Genomic DNA, 5613 nt, shown 5'->3' with positions numbered 1-5613 from the left:
CAGGGCAGTAGCAGTTAGGTAATAGGGCAGTAGCAGTTAGGTAGCAGGGCAGTAGCAGTTAGGTAGCGAGGAAATAGCAGTTAGGTAGCGAGGAAGTAGCAGTTAGGTAGCAGGGCAGTAGCAGTTAGGTAGCAGGGCAGTAGTAGTTAGGTAGCGAGGCAGTAGCCGTTAGGTAGCAGGGCAGTAGCGGTTAGGTAGCAGGGCAGTAGCGGCTAGGTAGCAGGGTAGTAGCGGCTAGGTAGCAGGGTAGTAGTAGTTAGGTAGCAGGGCAGTAGCAGTTAGGTAGCAGGGCAGTAGCAGTTAGGTAGCAGGGCAGTAGCAGTTAGGTAGTGGGGCAGTAGCAGTTAGGTAGCAGGGCAGTAGCAGTTAGGTAGTGGGGCAGTAGCAGTTAGGTAGCAGGGCAGTAGCAGTTAGGTAGCAGGGCAGTAGTAGTTAGGTAGTTGGGCAGTAGCAGTTAGGTAGCAGGGCAGTAGTAGTTAGGTAGCAGGGCAGTAGTAGTTAGGTAGCAGGGCAGTAGCAGTTAGGTAGCGGGGCAGTAGCAGTTAGGTAGCGGGGCAGTAGCAGTTAGGTAGCGGGGCAGTAGCAGTTAGGTAGCGGGGCAGTAGCAGTTAGGTAGCAGGGCAGTAGTAGTTAGGTAGCAGGGCAGTAGTAGTTAGGTGGCAGGGCAGTAGCAGTTAGGGAGCAGGGCAGTAGCAGTTAGGGAGCAGGGCAGTAGCAGTTAGTTAGCAGGGCAGTAGCAGATAGGTAGCAGGGCAGTATTAGTTAGGTAGCAGGGCAGTAGCAGTTAGGGAGCAGGGCAGTAGCAGTTAGTTAGCAGGGCAGTAGCAGATAGGTAGCAGGGCAGTAGCAGTTAGGTAGCAGGGCAGTAGCAGTTAGGTAGCAGGGCAGTAGTAGTTAGGTAGCAGGGCAGTAGCAGTTAGGTAGCAGGGCAGTAGCAGTTAGGTAGCAGGGCAGTAGTAGTTAGGTAGTTGGGCAGTAGCAGTTAGGTAGCAGGGCAGTAGCAGTTAGGTAATAGGGCAGTAGCAGTTAGGTAGCAGGGCAGTAGCAGTTAGGTAGCGAGGAAATAGCAGTTAGGTAGCGAGGAAGTAGCAGTTAGGTAGCAGGGCAGTAGCAGTTAGGTAGCAGGACTGCAGCAGCTAGGTAGCAGGGCAGTAGCAGTTAGGTAGCAGGGCAGTAGTAGTTAGGTAGCGAGGCAGTAGCCGTTAGGTAGCAGGGCAGTAGCAGTTAGGTAGTGGGGCAGTAGCAGTTAGGTAGCGAGGCAGTAGCAGTTAGGTAGCGAGGCAGTAGCAGTTAGGTAGCGAGGCAGTAGCAGTTAGGTAGTGGGGCAGTAGTAGTTAGGTAGCGAGGCAGTAGTAGTTAGGTAGCAGGGCAGTAGCAGTTAGGTAGTGGGGCAGTAGCAGTTAGGTAGCAGGGCAGTAGCAGTTAGGTAGTGGGGCAGTAGCAGTTAGGTAGCGAGGCAGTAGCAGTTAGGTAGCGAGGCAGTAGCAGTTAGGTAGTGGGGCAGTAGTAGTTAGGTAGCGAGGCAGTAGCCGTTAGGTAGCAGGGCAGTAGCAGTTAGGTAGTGGGGCAGTAGCAGTTAGGTAGCGAGGCAGTAGCAGTTAGGTAGCGAGGCAGTAGCAGTTAGGTAGTGGGGCAGTAGTAGTTAGGTAGCGAGGCAGTAGTAGTTAGGTAGCGAGGCAGTAGCAGTTAGGTAGCAGGGAAGTAGTAGTTAGGTAGCGAGGCAGTAGCAGTTAGGTAGCGGGGCAGTAGTAGTTAGGTAGCAGGGCAGTAGCAGTTAGGTAGCAGGGCAGTAGCAGTTAGGTAGCAGGGCAGTAGCAGTTAGGTAGCAGGGCAGTAGCAGTTAGGTAGCAGGGCAGTAGCAGTTAGGTAGCAGCACTGCAGTAATTAGGTAGCGGGGCAGTAGCAGTTAGGTAGCGGGGCAGTAGCAGTTTGGTAGCGGGGCAGCAGCAGTTAGGTAACGGGGTCTTTCACTTATCCATAAATTGTCTGTATTTACCCTAACCATTACAGAAGAACCAGAAAAGCTTATCTGGGTCAAGCCTCCCAGAAACTCTTTGTTATACAGGTGGAACAGGAAGCCATCATTGCTTTTAAAGCTATGTGCTGGGCTATTAAAGCGCAAAGCCCTGCAAGGGGATGATTGAAGTCTGGGGTAAAATCTCAATTTATACTGTAGATCTACAGAGACATCATGAGAGCCACTGCAGCCGTCCTATTGGTCCTCTGTCTCCTGGTCATCAGTCACGGTAAGTTACCATCACCTGAAACATGCTTGATCAACTTGGAATTGATCAAGATTTTATTGGTGCAATCTACTCATATGTCTTTGTCTCTATAGCATGGGACTGTCAGGAGCTAGTGGACATCAGGAATCTGATGCAGACTGATGTAGGACTGGCCAAGTGGTTGCAACAGACACAATAAAAATGTCCTACTACCCGGTAGGTGATAAATGGGTCTACCTGCCTGGTTCCCTGAATCATATCACTGTAGGACCAGCAGGGATCTGGGGTATCAACAAGGCAGACTCAATCTACAAGTATGTGGCCGGTAACTGGGTGCAAGCTGCAGGTAAGTGGAGAGCATTACTCAATATTTATCCAGAGGGCACCTGCTTCTTAGCTTTCCTGATACCATCAGGGTGTTGAAAAGTTATTCATGTTTTACAGTTTTAACATGTAAGTCATTTGGCAGAATTCACAGATACGTCCTCCCGTTTGCTTGTCTGTCCGTCTGTCTTTGTTGTCTTCAGGCCTTTTAAACAGGTGGATGCTGGAGGTGTTCAGTTTATTGTTGGACGATACTCCATACTGTCGGACACGCACAAGGCACCAGACACCCCTTCCATGGACAGGATTGCCAGGAGCTGTGAAGTACTACAGTTGTGGACCCTTTGGGTGCTGGGCAGTCAACAAGAATGATGATATCTTCTTAATGAGTGTAAGATCTGGGAAAGAGTGTGAGAGCTGGAGCAGAGTAGAAGAGATTGGAGAGTGTCAGTTATTCTAAAACTGTTTCATATTATAACTGTTGAAATTGTCCTAAAACCCTGATTGAATCTGTTTGTTTCCAGCTGAATCAAGACTGCCAAAACAAGGGGTGGAGTCACATTGATGGCAAGCTTTTTATGATTGAGGTGGAAACTGATGGTAGTGGGGTCAACTTTTTGGGTGATGTTTATACTAGGTAAGGTTGTTAGGTTCTGAACAAACAGAGTAAAAACTCACGAAAAGCTCAAACTAAGTTCATTCACCCACTGGGTTAAATACAAAAACATGACTGCACAAACACATATATTTTTGTCCTCCCACTAGCCGGAATCAACTCCTTGCACATCTAGACAGCCAATACATCTCTGTTGCTAGTCAATAACTTGTTTGGTTCCTCTCACTGGTTTAGTCATGGCCCCGCCTGATGCTAAAACCTTTGTGGTCTGTTCCTTCTCACTCCATCTGACCTGTGACCTGGGCCGAATTCCTCTCTCCTCCTTAATCCACCCCTGTCCTCCCTTACCTGTGACTGAAACCAGACATTTGCCCTGTGCTTCCCCCTTAGGATCCATGAGATTCAACAGTAACATGTTTGACAGAATGTAAACTTTCTTCATTCCCATGTCTCAGTCAACAACGTTCCATACACCTACAGTACCAGTCAAAAGTTAGGACACAACTACTCATTCAAGGGTTTTTCTTTAGTTTTACTATTTTCTACATTGTAGAATAATAGTGAAGACATCAAAACTGTGAAATAACACATATGGAATCGTGTAGTTACCAAAAAAGTGTTAAACAAATCAAAACATATTTAATATTTTAGATTATTCAAAGTAGTATCACATAGTGATCCAAGATGGCAACCCACCTCACCCAATGTGATACGGATCCGCAATTCTTTTTTAGACCTTACAGCTAGAACCTCCATCAGATGCTAATCAGCTAATTAGCTACTAGCTAGTTAGTCATTGTTAGCCACTGCTAGCGGCCTTTACCTCTAGCTCAGACACCAGCCGCTTTCACCCTGGATAATACCCGCCAGTCTGCTCAGTGCGATATCAACCCTGAGAATATTGGACTGCTTTTCTCCACCATTATTCCAGATCACCACAGCTAGCTAGCTTCTACCGAGTGGCCCAGCCCCAAAGCTAGCCTTTGAGCCAGGCCCATCTCCCGGCCTGCTCAGTGGACCCTATGATCACTCGGCTACAAAGCTGATGCCCCCCGGACTCTTCACTAGCACGACTAGAAACCACTACATCGCCGGATTCCTGCTGTAAGCTCTGGACCTTTGCATCGGATCATCGCAACTAGCTGCTACCGAGTGGCTATAGTGGCTAACGCCCTTGTCCCGAAGCTAGCACCAGTTAGCCCTGAGCCAGGCGCATCTCCCAGCTAGCAAACAAAATTACTCCAGCTACAATACCTCTTTTGCCAATTGGCCTGGACCCTTTGTCGACACGGAGCCCCGCCGATCCATCACGTCTGGTCTGCCGACGTAATTTCGTCCGATGTTCCCTCAACCGGCCTTTGTCGGACATCGGTGAAGACGCTTCTGCTAGCCCCGGCCTGCTAACCTTTATGAACGCCGTGTCTCCCGCTTGCTAGCGTAGTAACGACTTCCCTGTTTCATTTATTGCTGTTCACTGGACCCTATGATATCTGGCTCCATAGCTGATGCCTGCTGGACTGTTCATTAATCACGGTACTCCATATTGTTTATTTTGTTTATCTGTCCGCCCCAGACTTCGAACTCAGGCCCTGTGTGTAGTTAACTGACCCTCTCTGCCCATTCATCGCCATTTTACCTGTTGTTGTTGTCTTGGCTGATTAGCTGTTGCTGTCTTACCCGTTGTTGTCTTAGCTAGCTCTCCCAATCAACACCTGTGATTGCTTTATGCCTCGGTTAATGTCTCTCTAATGTCAATATGGCTTGTATACTGTTGTTTAGGGTAGGTATCATTGTTTTATTTTACTGCGGAGCCCCTAGCCCCACACAACATGCCTCATATACCACTTTTCCCCCTCCTCCCACAAATGGGGTGACCTCAACTAGCATAACTAGCACCTCCAGAGATGCAATCTCTTTTATTGTCACTCAATGCCTAGGTTTATCTCCACTCTACCATACCCGTGTCTGTTCATTATGCCCTGAATCTTTTCTACCATGCCCAGAAATCTGCTCCTTTTATTCTCTGTCCCCAACGCAATAGACGACCAGATTTGATAGCCTTTAGCTGTAAATCAAATCAAAATCAAATCAAATGTATTTATATAACCCTTCTTACATCAGCTGATATATCAAAGTGCTGTACAGAAACCCAGCCTAAAACCCCAAACAGCAAGCAATGCAGGTGTAGAAGCACGGTGGCTAGGAAAAACTCCCTAGAAAGGCCAAAACCTAGGAAGAAACCTAGAGAGGAACCAGGCTATGAGGGGTGGCCAGTCCTCTTCTGGCTGTGCCGGCTGGAGATTATAACAGAACATGGCCAAGATGTTCAAATGTTCATAAATGACAAGCATGGTCAAATAATAATAATCACAGTAGTTGTCGAGGGTGCAACAGGTCAGCACCTCAGGAGTAAATGTCAGTTGGCTTTTCATAGCCGATCATTGAGAG

This window comes from Salvelinus alpinus, chromosome 11 (assembly GCF_045679555.1).
Source record: "Salvelinus alpinus chromosome 11, SLU_Salpinus.1, whole genome shotgun sequence".
Classification (NCBI taxonomy): Eukaryota; Metazoa; Chordata; class Actinopteri; order Salmoniformes; family Salmonidae; genus Salvelinus; species Salvelinus alpinus.
This window is presented reverse-complemented; position numbering follows the sequence as displayed.